This window comes from Henckelia pumila, chromosome 1 (assembly GCF_033568475.1).
Source record: "Henckelia pumila isolate YLH828 chromosome 1, ASM3356847v2, whole genome shotgun sequence".
Lineage (NCBI taxonomy): Eukaryota > Viridiplantae > Streptophyta > Magnoliopsida > Lamiales > Gesneriaceae > Henckelia > Henckelia pumila.
Genome location: NC_133120.1, coordinates 117,413,365 through 117,429,289, shown reverse-complemented (window position 1 = coordinate 117,429,289; position 15,925 = coordinate 117,413,365).

The window sequence follows — 15,925 nt, the reverse complement described above, 5'->3', positions numbered from 1 at the left end:
CATTTTTCTTAAATTCTGGCCCATTAACACTGAGACTGGCCCATTAACATACTTAAATAAAACCCAATAATCATATCTTAGCCCAGATAACTTGATTAACTTAACTGGGCCTAAATAAAAATATTTAAGCCCAATAATTTAATTAAACCCAATAAAATTCTAGACTGGCTCAAAAATCCACTGACTGGCCCAAAAATTTCTATGGGCCCACGAACCCATAAAATAATTGGGCTAACTTAAAAATAATTTAAAAAGCCCAATGAAAATTATTTGGAGGCCCAAATAATTTTCTAACTAATTTTTTTTTAAAAACCCAAAACCAATTAATCTCTTAATTAAAATACCCAAGCCCGGCCCACCTAACCCGGACCCAGACCCTAATGACCCAACCATGACACACCAGACCCGACCCGGACCGCCCCAGCCCGAAAAGAAGCAGCCCAGCCCGAAACTCCTCCCCCTACCCCTTTCTCGGCCAGCAGCTTGAGCAGTTCCACGAGATTCGTTCATGCCACCTGCTCCAGCAACCTTTGGCCGTGAAACCACCGTCAAAACATAGTACTCTCAAAGACGTTTACAACAAGATAAAAACCAGCCAAAATGGAGTCCTAACAAAGGAGAACAAAGCCCTGCAAGTCGACCCATCCTCAGCTCGCGCGCAAACGCGAGCAGTCCCAGAGTTTTGCTTCGTGCCGACGACTCAGACCACCAAATGCCACGAAACCACCTCTAAATATTAGCTAACATCTAAAGCTTATAAACCCAACAAACCTCACCCAAAATGGTGGCCTGAGGAAGGAGAACGAAGTCTTCTTCCTCAGAACCCTGAACCTGCGTGAGTTGTGCACCAGAAATGAAGGGCTTCGTTTTAGACCCATCTTACCCCAAACCAACCACCCCACTCGACCATAGGGACCTTAAGGAACCCTTAAGATCCCTGAACAGCAGCCATGCATGCCCATGCCCATAAAAACGTGAGTATGAACCATGAAAACAACCAACACATGAATCAAACCATGAATACCATCAAGTGCTTGCATATAAATCGTGAACCTCAATATCAAACAATAAAAATCTGTCAATAATGCATACATAGCTTATATGGTGGCCAAAGAAAAGAATTTAAACATGTCTTGATGATTTATTTGAAGCTAAACGTGCGTGTATGGGTTTCGGGACGACGAACTCCAATATTTCTGAGAAAATCGGCTATGGAGGATGTTGGGAGGTGGCTGATCGTGAAGAGAGAATGGAGAGGAGGATGGAGTCGGCTTAATGGAGTTTAGGGTAAGGTAGGATAGGTTTTTGTTTTTAAAATTTGCTAATTATAATTAAATTAGGATAATAACTAATTTAGGATAAAATAATACCTAAATAAATATTTAAAAACTCAAACCCAGCCTATTAATCTGATAATAAACCAAAAATCCCGAAATAATAATTTAGAGGATTTTTAAAATTTAATAAAAGTCATTAAAATGACTTATTTTGGCTAAAAATCAACCCTTAAATAAATATATAAATAAATACTAAAATTTTCTTGACAAAATACGTTAAAATAATATCTTAAGGCTCATAAAACTCATAAAATATTTTTGGCTCAAAAGTTGGTATCTCGTCCGTCCTCGGTCCCGTCTACGCAATCAACTCAATAAAATTCTCAAAAATCTAAAAATACAAAAATTGCGGGTTAAATGCTAAAATAAATTTAAATCATGCATATAATTCACATAATAACACATAAATGTCATTTAACCCAAATATAAACTTTAAATAATTATTTTCCTTAATTATTCATGCAAATTTACGTATTAAAATTTTCGGGTGTTACAGCAGGAGCCTTGAGGAGTTTTTATACAGCATGATTTGTTAGCTGTATAATGTTTACATTTAAGAATTTCGATATGGTTGTATCATTACAGATTTAAGCCTGAATTATATTATTAAGCTGATATGTAAATTAAGGGTTTGTTTACGCACGTTTTTACTCTGTTAAGTATTTTGTTGTATTAAGTTTAATGCATGTTATTAGTTGCCAGTTAGTAGGTTATTCTATGCAGGGTCACTACATTCTTCTTGATGAGCTCTGATATTTATATCAGTTTCTTCAACGTCTTTTTCTTTTTGTCAACGGTAAGAAACGTCTTGAGTGTCAGATATCATTCCTTGATTTGTTAAATGACTTTATCTTCTGAAGTCTCTGTACTCGGAGTGCCTTAAATTGTCTATTCAATGTGTCTCGGCATTATATGCTATTTATGACTTTGCTCACTTTATCAGGCAGCTCCTTAAATGTTTCGTCCTTTGCATTTGAGTTGTCTTGTCAACTATTCAATACTGGGGATTCGTGAATTTTTGAATTCGGCAGCTATATAGCAACTTATGAACTCAGCCCAGATCAGTTGAGCAATAGTCGGTTGATGTTCTTAGCTCAGTTGACAGGTAAGGGTTGACATGCTTAGATCAACTGATGCTGCATATTCCAGTCGATATCTTCCATGGTCAGTTGATATGTTGAAGTAGATAGAATTCTCTTTGTCACCTGTTATACATGTAAACGGCGGCCGAACTATAACAATGAAGTGTTGTTTTGTTATCACCAAAAGTTAGGATTCAACATTATTATTATCAGGATGGGTTCGGGGATGGAGATAGCATCCCCATACCCGCCCAATATGATTCGCGGATTACCAAACCTATACCCGAAAAAGTCCCCCCCATACTCGTCCTTGATAAGTGCAATTTATGCACTTGATTTTCATATGTTTTGACTTGGATTTTGTGATGTATCGAGCGGTATTATGTGTATTGTTTTGTTGTTTTTGTGATATGCAGGGGATTGACAAAAAATGATAAAAGCATGTTAATATGGATTAAAATGCATGGAGAAGAGCTTCAGCGTCGAAATGATAGAGCTTCAGCGCTGGAAATTTGAGGAACTAGCGCCTCAGCGCTAGGAGTCAAGCATTGCAGCGCTTGACACACGAAGAAGGAGCGCCTCAGCGCTTGATTTGGAGCGCTGCAGCTCCTGAAGACACGAAGCTTGAGCGCCTATGTGCTGATGAGAAAACAGAACAGCACCCCAACGCTTCATGAGCAGTGTTCTAGCGCCAATGTATCGAACCAGCAAGAGCCTCAACGCTAGATGACTAGCACTGCAACATGAAAATCAAAACACATGAGTTTCGGAAATTCACAACTCTTGATTTGTTGGGCTTCGTTCAATGGGCTTCAAAGACATATAAGAATAAAATATTGACCCTAGAAGAAAGAAGAACAAGCCGCACCACAGAGCACAAATAAGTGAAATCACGCAAGAGAGAGAGAGAGAGAGAGAGAGAGAGAGAGAGAGAGAGAGAGAGAGAGAGAGAGAGAGATTTTGGGAGAAGAGTGCAGCACGTTGAAAGAAGAAATCGGAAGCGAGGATCGAACACGAAGATGAAGAACTCAGAATCTGGGGACAGAGACGCTTCTCTTGGCTTCGTTCTTCTTTAATTTATCTTTTTAAATGCTGCAACTTGATGTCTAGTTTTCAAAACATGTTTTGTTTTTTATTTGCTTGCGTTATTAACTAAATTCTTAATTCTAGAGGTTGATGTAGCTTAGTTAAGACAACTTCTACAACTCTTTGATTTATTTGATTGAATTTCTCTAATTTAATTGTGTGTTTTAGATTTGATCTCGGGAGAGGTAAACATGATCGTTTAAAAATACATTGTTGCATGTTTATATAGTTCGAGAGTCATATAACGTCAAAAAAGCTTGAATAAGAACATCATTTTCACATATAATTAAGCCTAGATTTTTAATAGGGATATTGAAATCAAAACTTAATTGATACATTCTATTTGTTTCTTGGGAAATGGGAATAGAACAATTAAATTGGCTATTAAACGAGTGAAATTCATGAACATAAATTAATTAGAAGCAGTAGTTGTTGAAATTAAGTGAAATCAAAACCTTTAGATATTTTATATCATTGATATTCTCTCAAGTGTGTTATTTGCTCAATAGTTTTCTTGGTTAATTTATTTAAGTTTGAAAAATATCATATTTAATTTTCTAAATAAAGTCTAGCCTATTTTAATTACAAGCATTAGTATAATTTTCAATACATACTCCTCGTAGGAACGATACTCTACTCATTATATATTAAAACTTGACACCGTAGCGAGCAAGAAAATATGCAACAGTCCCGTTTCGGGTTTTCCTCATGGGTTTCCGAACTCGTGGAAAAAATTATCATCCCTACGAAAGAAAACCTTATACTAGCATATGAGTTTGATGAATCGGTAAGAGACAACTTTTCTTCCTTCGATTTCATGAAGAAGGGCTTTATTGAGAAGAAGTGACACCACTTAATTGTAAGGGTTTAGATGATAAAGTGAGAGAGCGCGGGTGTGTCAAGTAATTTGTCGAAATTCTACACAATAAATCACTAGTGAGATTATCTCACAAATAAAGATTGGTGAGACGATTCAACTTCAGTTATATTTTACAATACATTTGTTGAAAAAACAGGTGGTTCTAAACCATTTACGATTTTATACCATCATTTATATTCTTCCATCTTAATTATGTAGATTTTATTTTATTTTTTTGATTATTCTAAATATGTTCAGTTTTTTCATTTAGTAATAATTTTTTCCTTTTTTAGTAATATACTCATATGAAGTATTATTAACTAAGTTTTGAAAAATATTAAATAATTTTTAGTAATATTTTTTTTCTTTTTTTTTTAATTTATGAAGACGTAGGAAATAAGAAACCGAACAAGATTTCTCGCTCCCCAATGTTCATTTTTGAAAACAAAAAAAAATGGCTGAGGGTAAATCTTTGAATGCTTTGGATTGGTCACGCTTATGAGTCATGAATTATTACGATTATGATCTATATAAGTGGATCATCATGTTGCTCTACAATTACCTAGGGTGTCATCATTGGATAGGCCCAATGCATCGGGAATCATGTTTCTTAATTTTTAACTTTGGAAAAAGCCTTTAGAAAAAAAAAATTTGGTTGGGTCTTCTAATTTTTTTTTTTTTTTTTTAAAGAGAAAAGTCTTTCATTATAGTAGTCAAAGAATTGGTTGGGTCTATCAGGTTGGTCCATCCCATTTAATCAAATATAGAAATTGATTCGAAAATTTTCTAATTAGTCCAATGACGGGCCGACCCATCAAATAGTGGGTTGCTGATCAGCTCGTTACAATATACATTATAACTAAAATTGGATCGCAATTTGGACGGGTTGCTAGCTAGCTCGCCCAAACTCAACAAATACCACTAAAATGTGGTGGGCTGATCAATCCCATTAAATGAGAAGATTGAGTTAATTTTTCAACCTATATATTCAAATAACAGCTCGCTCAAACTCAACAAATACCACTAAAATATGGTGGGCTGATAAGTTTCGTCAAATAAGAAGATTGAGTTGATAATTTTTTAAACTATTCAAATAACGAACTGATCCATCCTATATATTGGCCCATTTTGACAATCCTATCGCTTTTGAACTATAAAAGAAATTAAAAGGCGTCGTAGAAAAAAAAATACTTATGTTGGATAAAGCGCTCCTCGGATAGTCTTTGCAGTTTTATGAATGTTGGAAAATAAATAAAGTATATAATAAAAATAAATAAATAAATCATAAATATTAATAAATTATAATTATTTATTTTATAATAATAATATAATTATATGTACTTGTTTATATAATAATAATAATAATAATAATAATAATAATAATAATAATAATAATAATAATAATAATAATAATAATAGTAATAATAGTAATAATAATATTTGGAATTTAATTTGAGTGATCGGAAAAATGTTCAACTTGTTTAATAATGAAATTCCATAGAGTTGCTGGCTACTCAGCTATGCTAAAATCTTGATGGACTACTCACAAATTATGTCATCTGCTAAAATATTTAGTATGTAACATGTAGAATACTTGTGTTTGGGAAGAAACATCGAATTCGAGACATAATATAACAATCATTCTCTCCGAACTAAAAAAATTAAATTCATCATTTTGTGGATATATAGTATACATATACAAAACATGTTTTAGATTGCTAATTAGTCTCTAGAACAGACTCATCTGATATGTATTATAGTATATAATAGAAACACGTTTTCTCAATAATCGCATTTTTTCTCTTGTAGCTCATATATAAAGCTTTTTGGCGGTTACTTTTAGACTACAGATTCATTTTCAATTGTATCACATATTTTGGGATTTTTCTCTTGATTGAAGATCAATTAAGATTTATGGTTTCTTCTTCCAATTCATCGTTTCTAATATGGTATCAGAGCAGATTTAGGCTGCTACTTTGATTGATATTTGTAATGGCGAGAGGACAACAAGCTCCGCCGAATCCGCCGAATCTGATCGGACGAGCACATCTTGAAGACACTGGTAGTCCTTTGTATTTGCAGAATGAAGATCATCCTGGTATGAAATTAATATCACACCTGCTTACAGGTAACAATTATAATTCGTGGAATCGATCGATGACTACGGCTTTAACGACCAAAAATAAGTTTGTGTTTGTTGATGGTTCGTTGTTGAAACATAATTCTGATGATTTGTTGTCCGGGGCATGGATTCGTTGCAATAGTATGGTAATTTCATGGATATTGAATGATGTGAGTCGTGATATTGCTGATAGTCTATTGTATATGTCTACTGGTTCTGAGATTTGGGGAGATTTGCGTAATCGCTTTCATGAGAGCAATGCTCCACGAATTTTCCAGATTAAGAAACTGCTGAATGGATTGCAACAAGGTTCTATGGATGCTAATTCATATTATACGAAATTAAGGATTATGTGGGATGAGCTTAAGGATTTTCAACCGGTGTCTATGTGTAATTGTGGTTCATTGAAAGATTGGATGAACTACCAAGATCAGGAGTGTGTTATGCAGTTTTTGATGGGATTAAATGATTCGTATGCTCAAATACGAGCTCAAATCCTGATGATGGAACCGACTCCAGTAATTTCAAAGGTTTTCTTCTTAGTATTACAAGAGGAAAGACAACGTTCCATACACAAAAATATGGACACTGGTGTGGATTTGTCATCGGTATCATCTCAACAATCTCATGTTGCTGCTGTGCGATGTTTTCAAAACAACAGGGGTGGTAGAAATGGATATCCTAGTGATAGACCTCTGTGTTCTGGATGTCATTATCCTGGTCATATTGTTGATAAATGCTTTAAGATTCATGGATATGCTCCTGGTCATCCTAGGTATAAACAGAGACAATCAAATGATGGGAGAATGCGAGCAAATCAAACTCATGGTCATGTACCTACTGATGTTCCTATGAATGATGGAAGGATGCAAGTACATAAGTCCTTTGTGACACCTGAGGTACCCATGAGTAATATGGATGATTCTTTGAATCCAGATCAGTGCAGACAATTTATTGCTTTTTTGAGCTCCAAGCTTCAGTTAGGGCATGGAAACACACTGGTCAAGCAACAGACAGAGCCGTCTGTTTCATTCTTGAATGGTATTCATTCTTTGTCAGTAATTCTTCCTTTGAATGGGTTCTTGATACGGGTGAAACACATCATATTTGTTGCTCTTTAAGTCTATTTTCTTCTTTTAAACCAAAGATTTCTCGTATTACCTTACCAAACAATTCCATAGTATCATCCACATATGTTGGCTCAGTTCCAGTGACATGTGAGTTAGTTTTAGACAATGTCCTGTTTGTTCCTCAATTCTTCTTTAACTTGCTTTCTGTGAGCTCATTAACCACACAAATGTCTTGTTTAGTTTCATTTTCTCATGATTTCTGTCACATTCAGGACCTTACCAAGGACAAGATGAATGGGATGGGTAGAAGAGTTGGCAACTTATACATTTTGAACACTCAAATTCTGTAACGCCCCGATTTTATCTTAATCTACTTTAATTGAGATAATCGGAGATTCCAGAGTTCAAGAGCCGACTTGATTTTGATCAGGGTCCTTTTTGCAAATTTCGAAAATTTCAGGGACTAAAATGTAATTTTGGACTTTGTTAGATATTTAAGCATAAGTTGACCCATTCTTTCACTTCATCCTCCTCCTCCTTCACGTCTCCCTCCATTGAAGGCACTCCAAGCGTTTCTCAAGCTTCCAGATTCCATCCCGAGCTCGATCCGTCCGTTGGAATTTATTTCTGAAGGCAGATTATCGATCACTGCAGCGAGAGCTTCATTATATCGTAAGTTTTTCTACGATCGGATACATTCTAGTTTTGGGATGTCATTAGAATCGATTGGGTTTCTAGTATATTGTTCTTGGCAGAGTTCTGATCGTTTATTCTCTGTCGGTTTTGAATTAGAGCGACATTCGGATTTGTTATGATTTTTTAGAAGCCTTTTTCGAAAATGTAGTTTTGAGATTTGTTGGTTTTGTCTTGTTTTGGTTGTATTGGCTTCGTTATGAGTTGATATCGATATTGAACTACTTTCTGCGTTTCCGGTTTGATCAGATTTTAGCCGTTATGCCGCCGGTTTGAGTTTTGGATTGTCAATCGGTTTGAATTGTTTGAGCCAAGCCTTCGATTGAGTTGTATGTTAATCTCGGGCCTTTATTTCTTCTTGTACAGATTGATTTGAGGCCAGTGGAATTACGAGATTTCAGCATTGTGCAACTTGGAGATTGTAGCCAGTATAGTATCGATTTCTTATTATCGATTGAAGTAGTTTGATTGAATCTTGATTGAGGAATCGTTGTTGTTTCCAGGTTTGGAACATCGACGTTGTTGAAAAGAGGTATAAGATGACTTAGATTAGAATGAGACGTGTGACTCGAATCCGATTTGATTCAAGTGTTCCGAAGAATCATATACTTGCATGTTATTTGATTATTTGAGTTATTTGAGTTATGTTTTGCATTGCATTCATATTGAGCTAAGAATCCTTGATTTGAACAGCGGGCAGGACGACCCTTTTATGATAGACGTTTTGGGGATTATATTGTGAGTGGCCTGGGTGTAGCCGTTTCACCTAGTGCTAGCATAATCCTTATAGTCGCACCAAAGTCTAGAGGATGGAGATACGTAGCACCACCTCGATCGGGAGAGTCGGTGAGTTGTTTACGTGATCTCGTCCTCGGGATCCCAAAAGCAAAAGCAGCAACTCTTTTGATTATCCGACTTGATAATCTCAGATTTAAAGACATGCATTACATTTATGCATCTGAATTGAGTTTATATATGCTTTTGGAATTTCATGGTTGATATGTGAATATCTGGAATTGATGTATTTCGTTTTGAAATGCTTATATGATATTGCATGCTAGTTTTTTTTATTGGGAATATTATTCTCACCGGATTATCCGACTGTTGTCTTGTCTTTGTATGTGTGCTTGACAACAGGTGGGGCAGGACCGAGTCAGAGGCAGCATGGCTAGGTGGTTGAGATGATAGAAGTGAGGCTTTGTAGTTTTAGAAGTCGAATATGTAATCGAACTTAAATTGTATTCGAACTTGTATTGTATTGATTTGAATAAGCTAGAATGAAGCATGTTCTATTAGTATGAGATTGTATGACCCTAGAACTAGCTTGTATGATGTTTGGATGAACTATGTATTTATTTATGCATTGTTGGATTATTTTGGAAATGGATTTTTGAACTAGAATTCCTTTTTATTTCTGGGTAGAAGCGGCCGCTTGATCGGTAGAAGTTGACCGATCGAGCGGTGGAGTTGCAGCCCAGTTTCTATTTTTGAAACTGAGTGCCCGCTAGATCGGTAAGATCTTACCGATCGAGTGGTGCTGTTTTATTTCCCGGGCAGAGATTGCAAAATTTTTGGCTCGCTCGATCGGTAAGATCTTGCCGATCGAGCGGAGCACTGTTCATTTCAAATTTTTTTTTTTTACTTTTAATCTTGGATCTTGAATGCCCTATTGTTCTCTAATTCCGAGATTAGTTGTTTAGAACCGAAGTCTCACAAATTCAAAACTTTATTCCAGCAATCTGTAATATTTTCTTTACTGCCTCTCAACTATGGCATTATAGATTGGGTCACCCTTCTTTTTCCAAGCTTGCCACTGTCAATAATGATTTGCATCCTGCTTCAATAAAACAGGCTGATTCTCTTGTTTGTGATACATGCCATTAATCAAAATAGAAGCGTTTACCTTTTATTTCAAATAATTCTTGTTGTAGTATTCCTTTTTAATTGATTCATATTGATATTTGGGGACCGGTTCAGACTTTAAGTGTTGAAGGTTATATGTATTTTTTGACAATTGTCGATGATCATACTCGTTTCACATGAGTTTATCTTCTTAAATCGAAGTATGATGCAGTCAATACAATCCCTCAATTTTGTAAAATGGTGCATACTGAATTTGGACAGAAAGTCAAATCTGTCAGATCTGATAATGCTCCTGAATTTAATTTTTCTCATTTCTTCAAAAATGAAGGGATTCTTTCTTACCATTCATGTGTTGAAAGGCCACAACAGAATTCTATGGTTGAACGAAAACATCAACACATTTTGAATGTAGCTAGAGCATTAGTGTTTCAATCTAACATTCCACTGGCATATTGAGGGGATTGCATACTCACTTCGGTCTATCTCATTAATAGGACACCTTCTTCCTTTTTAGCTAACAAAAGTCCTTTTCAACTTCTCTTTGATAAAAATCCTTCTTATGATCATTTAAGAGTCTTTGGATGTTTATGTTATGGTTCCTCTCTTTCTTCCCATCGCCATAATTTTTTACCACGAGCTATAAGATATGTGTTTTTGGGTTATTCACAAGGTTATAAGGCTTATAAGCTGTTAGATCTTGAAACCAATCAAGTCTATATCTCTCGTGATGTGATATTTCATGAGACCCTTTTTCCTTTTTAAAGATCAAGCTTTTATTCCTTCCGAATTAGATTCCTTCTTTGACTCTGTATTTCCGGAGTAGTCTACTGCTCCATCATCTTCCAAGGAACTTACACAAATTTGTCCAGAACAACAGCCTTCTTTGACACGCTCTCATAGGGTTATAAAAAAACCTATCCATTTGTGTGATTTTCATTGTTATGCTATTTCTTCTCTTACTTCTCCTTTTCCTACAGTCCATCCTATGAACTTAGTGATTAGTGATCAGAAACTCTCTCGTTAATACCGTTTCTTTGTTCATAATGTCTCTGCCATTTTTGAACCGCAAACATTCGCTCAAGCTGCTGCTCAACCTGCATTGTGTCAAGCCATGACTGATGAACTTCGAGCACTTGAAAACAATGGTACCTGGACCATTGTTTCTTTACCTCCTCAGAAAAGTGTTGTGGGTTGTAAATGGGTTTACAAGGTCAAGCTTAAAGCTGATGGTTCTTTGGAACGATATAAGGCATGTTTGATTGCCAAAGGCTACACGCAACGAGAAGGGATAGATTTTCTCGAAACCTTTTCACCTGTCGCCAAATTGGTTACTGTTCGCACCTTGTTGGCCTTAGCATCCATTCACAGTTGGTTTCTTATTCAATTAGATGTCAACAATGATTTTTTTCATGGTGATCTTTCTGAAGAGGTTTATATGTCTCTACCTCCGGGTTATCAACGAAAGGGGGAGCCTTTACCCATTAATCCAGTATGCAAGTTGCATAAGTCGATCTATGGGCTTAAACAAGCATCAAGGCAGTGGTTTGCCAAGTTCTCTTCCACTTTAATGAGAATTGGTTTTGTACAAAGCTATGCAGATAATTCTCTGTTTGTTAGAACAAATGGTAATATTTTTTTGGCATTATTAGTATATGTTGATGACATTGTTATTGTCACCAACAATAAACAAGAAGCAAAAGATCTCAAAGTGTTCTTAAACAACAAATTTAAATTGAAAGATTTGGGGGATTTGAAGTATTTTCTGGGCATAAAGTGGCAAGATCATCTCGTGGCATATCTATTTGTCAAAGGCATTATGCTCTTCAGCTGTTATCAGAAGTTGGACTTACTGGTTGTAAGCCACGCAACACACCTATGGACATTAACATGAAGATTAATTGCGAAGAAAGAGAATTATTGTCTGACCCGATCATGTACAGAAAACTCATTGGGAAGTTGTTGTACTTGACTATTACCAGACCAGATTTAGCTTACTCTGTGAATAAGCTAAGTCAGTTCGTTGCTAACCCAAGAGACACACACCTTCAAGCTGCCTATTCAGTGCTTAAATATGTCAAAGAAACCATCGGACAAGGGTTGTTCTATAGCTCTAAGTCTTCTCTGCAGCTCACTTTCTTTTCAGATGCTGATTGGGCAACTTGCCCAGATACTCGTCATTCTATTACAGGTTTTTGTGTGCTTATTGGTGAATCTTTAGTATCATGGAGGTCTAAGAAGCAACAAACAATATCACGTTCATCTGCAGAAGCAGAATATCGCTCCATGGCTAGTGCAACATGTGAAATTACTTGGCTGCTATCATTGCTTAAGGATTTGAATGTTTCTCATCCTAATCCAGCTGTCTTGTTTTGCGATAATCAAGCAGCAATTCATATTGCCTCTAATCCTGTATTTCATGAACGGACCAAGCATATTGAAATTGATTATCATGTGGTGCGAGAAAAGATTCAGCAGGGTCTCATCAAAGCTTTGCATATTCCATCACACTTACAACTTGTAGACTTGTTCACTAAGTCCTTATTGCCAAATCAGTTCCGTACATTGTTGTCCAAGATGGGTGTTCACAACATACATTCTCCATCTTGAGGGGGAGTATTATAGTATATAATAGAAACACGTTTTCTCAGTAATCACATTTTTTCTCTTGTAGCTCATATATAAAGCTTTTTGGCGGTTACTTTTAGACTACAAATTCATTTTCAATTGTATCACATATTTTGAGATTTTTCTCTTGATTGAAGATCAATGAAGATTTTTGGTTTCTTCTTCCAATTCATCGTTTCTAATAATATGAGTTGAGTGAGTCAATCGTGATCTAAGAAGGGATCCAAATATATTTTAGTCACAAGGTGGTGTATGTTTGTGTGTCACCTCCTCGACTCTCGAGTTTTGTTTTTGTGCTCTATATTTTTTCTTGAGAAGAAAAAAATATATACAAATGTGATTTCAAAAGGGGAAAAATGATACTTTCAACGCAAATATTATATTTAAACACAAACATATATATGTCATTTAATCGAAAGAGTTATGTTAATGATTGAGTTTTTTTTCCGAATACATATTAGTTTTTTTATTTTTTTTTATTTTTTATTATGGTTGATAGTTTTGAACTCAGAATTTTTTTTGTGTATATATTAGACAGATTTCAATAAAGTAGGTTGATTTGAGACGTACACATCCACTATATATATATATATATATATATATATATATATATAACATAATTTTAACTTCATTAGGTTTTCGTATGTGATGTGTGAGTATAATGATTGATCAAAACTTATTTTGTTGAGTTAATATTAATGGAGTTTTATAATATCTCATTTCACATAATATATATACATGATATTAATAATATTGTATCAGTATCAATTTGTAATTTATGAGATCAATATAATTAGTTTTAAGCTTTTTTTGTAATTTTAGGAATTTTAGTCATATACGTAATTAAATGAAAAATCATTCCAAGTGTATACTTCATAAGTTTAGTTTTGAAAAATATTCTTTAATCAAAAGAGGAAAAAATAAATAAGAACACATTTAATTCTTTAGGTTTGATTTTTGAAGTTCGACTCAAATCCTAAAAGTCTCAATTAGTAAGAGATTAATTCAGAGTTGGAGGTTATGAAATACAAAAACTATCAAATAATTATTAAATTAGAAACATTGAAATATTAAACAGTCGGCATCTCCGATGTTAGGGACGAAAGTAGGATCCTATGGTCAAAAAGCCATTTTGAATGATCTTTGAAAAAGTGATTAAATATTCAACTTTCTTCACGAGCATTGATGTGTGGTAGAATGAAACTGTCCGCATAACCGATGAGATTGAGAATGAACTCGAGATCTGCATATCTCGAACAAAAAAATTACATATAAACTCTAAATATCTTAATAAATTAAAAAAATCTACTTACAATCAATGAAAATCGACTCTTACATCATATGACTTAGGATCTCAGCCTTAGCCAGTAGGCTAAGACCTCATCCGCATATTGTATTTACTACATTAAACTTATAACTATGTTTTGTTTTCATCAAGGGGTGGAGATTGTGGGGTTTTAACAAATAACTGTTCTTACTTTTATTTACATTTACTCCATAGGTTTATATAGACTCGTTTTTATTAAACACATAAATAAAAAATAACTGGAGAAGAAAATTTAAAAACAAACAATTTTTATTTTATATTTATTTATTATTTTATTCAAAAATAGTTTCACATTTTTCAAAACTTAGTTAACAAAAATATATTAGAACTTAATTTTTTAATCATTTATTCACTCGCATGCATTATCATTTTCACTTTTAATACTTTGTAGTCCTCAAAATGTTTCATTTCGTATAGGAAAATATTGTAGAAGTTTGAATTCAATATCAAAATTTTGTGTGACAAATCAATCATATGCATCAATAATCTTATTTGAATTTTGGTCTGCGCCATTATTGGATCTGAATGTGTGATTTTCGGTGATTAGATGCGACATCCAATGCCATGCGCCACCTCGAATCATGCTAAATAATAACAATTTTTGTTTCTAACGGCGGTGTACAAGTTGATGGAGTAAGTGAATTCTTGACCAAAGATTTGAAGTTCGATTTCCCCTACCAACAACTTCTTGGACTAGCTTGTTATACAGGATTTGCCTAGTGTGGTTTACCTGACTAACGTAGTTTGCAGACTATTGCGTTAGTCCGGAGTTTACCCAGTGCACACCGAAGATAGCGGCTGCGGGTTCCCACGTCACAAAAAAAATCAATTTTTATAGTTTATTTATTTATTTATTATTTTTCCCCATAAGGTGAGTTTTTAACAATAAGTTTATTTTTAAGATTCTGTATTACATCGATAGAAAATAGCTCGGCTCACTATGTCAATCATTTGGGTCGAATTTATCTGATGTATTCGTGTTATATTTTACTCAAACAAGTTTTGTTTACACAAATTATTAAAATTAAATGTACTAAACACCATGCATGTAGAAAATAGAATGATCACATAAAAAACATTCGATTAACATTTTTAATTTTAAAGATCATCAATATATTATTTTAATCATTTATCGTTTTTGAAACATAATTTATTGTCGCTTTTTTTTAAGAATAGATTAATCGAATGTTTTATATAGAGGTGGGTTTTCGATATACAGTACCGAAAATATTAAATATCGGTATCGATATCACAATTCCGAAATTTTGATATGAAAAAATTCATACTGATACTGTAAAGCCCCGATTTTATCTTAATCGACTTTATTTGAGATAATCGGAGATTCCAGAGTTCAAGAGCCGACTTGATTTTTATCAGGGTCCTTTTTGCAAATTTTGGAATTTTGAGGGACTAAACTGCAAAAATGGGTTTTGTTAGATATTTAAGAGGGATTTGACTCTTCTTCCTCCCCCATTCTCCTCCTCCATCGGCTCTCCCTCCATTGAAGACGCCTCATACCCTTTCCAAGCTTTTAGATTTCTCCCCGAGCTCGATCCGTCCGTTAGAATTTATTTTTGAAGGCAGATTAGCGATCACGGCTGCGAGAGCTTCGTTCTATCGTAAGTTTTTCTACGATCAAGTTCATTCTATTTTTCGGATGTTGTTAGAATCGTTCGAGATTCGAGTATGTTGATCTTGGCAGAGTTCTGATTGTTTATTATCTGTCGATTTTGAAATAGAGCGAGGTTCGGAATAGTTATGAATTTTTGAAGGGATTTTCGAAAAGTTAAGTTTTATGATTTGTTGGAATTGGTTTGTTATGGTGGATTGTTGGTAGAATTGAGTCTATTAGATTGATATT